Source organism: Theobroma umbraticum, unplaced genomic scaffold (genome assembly GCF_002168275.2).
Source record: "Theobroma umbraticum cultivar Fairchild unplaced genomic scaffold, ASM216827v3 scaffold_228.0, whole genome shotgun sequence".
NCBI classification, from domain to species: Eukaryota; Viridiplantae; Streptophyta; class Magnoliopsida; order Malvales; family Malvaceae; genus Theobroma; species Theobroma umbraticum.
Window position 1 is genome coordinate 553321 of NW_018397274.1, and position 1011 is coordinate 554331.

The window sequence follows — 1011 nt, forward strand, 5'->3', positions numbered from 1 at the left end:
TTTTTTTTACTCAACCAATCAAAGATTTGATTGATAGTGAAAATAATTACAAAAGGTAGTAACTGCTAATCAAGAAGAACAGTGACGCCTCTTGTAAAACAGACAAAAACAAGATGACTCTTGGCAAAAAGGTCCCCACATCATGAAACAAAAAATAAGTAGAGCAAACTGAGATAGAAAAAATGGTCAAAGATGAAAGGATGCCCTATCCTTTGTGTTGTGATATCATCAAAGCAAAAACAAACACACCATAAACTAAAAGGAGCAAATTATGTGAAGAAAACGTATATGAAAGTAGACTGTAATAGTCATCATCACCAAGCAGAAAAAGTAGAATTCCTGTCAACCCCATACTTGGCTAAGGAATCAGCAAAGGCATTACCTTCCCTTAGAATGTGTGGGAGAGTGACATGACCAAGTGAGTGAAAGAGAGCATCAATTTCGTTAAAGACTCACCAAGAATTCCAAGGTCGCCGCAATTCATTATTAATCCATGAGGAAGTAACCTTTGAGTCAGATTCAATGATCAAGTTACACCCATTATAAGGAGATGAGGTAAAGAGGAGCAAAGCATAAACGATGGTCATAAGCTCTGTTAGACTCTTGGCAACCAAAGGGGCCAAAGAAAACCCCAACAACAAATCCGTCTGACTTCCTAAGGACGCCACCATACAAGCCCACCTTGGTTTGCCTCTAGAAGAGCCATCAACATTAAATTTGAGATCACCATCATTGAGGGGCTGCCATAAGACACTTAGACATTTGTGGAGAGGAGTCCTCTTGGAAAGGGAAATGCTTGGTTTTGTCCACCAACCAAGGTCATCGATAGAGTTGGTTTCCTCACATGCATTATCTAAAACTCGTGTAGTACCATGCTAGAAGAGAATTAAATATGAAAGAGGACAAATAATGAATCTTTTTATAACATTACCAGTTTTCTATGTTCCTTTTTTTTTTCCTTTTTTGCTTTATTTTCAAATCAAATCAAAGAGGATAAATAAATTTTTGTTA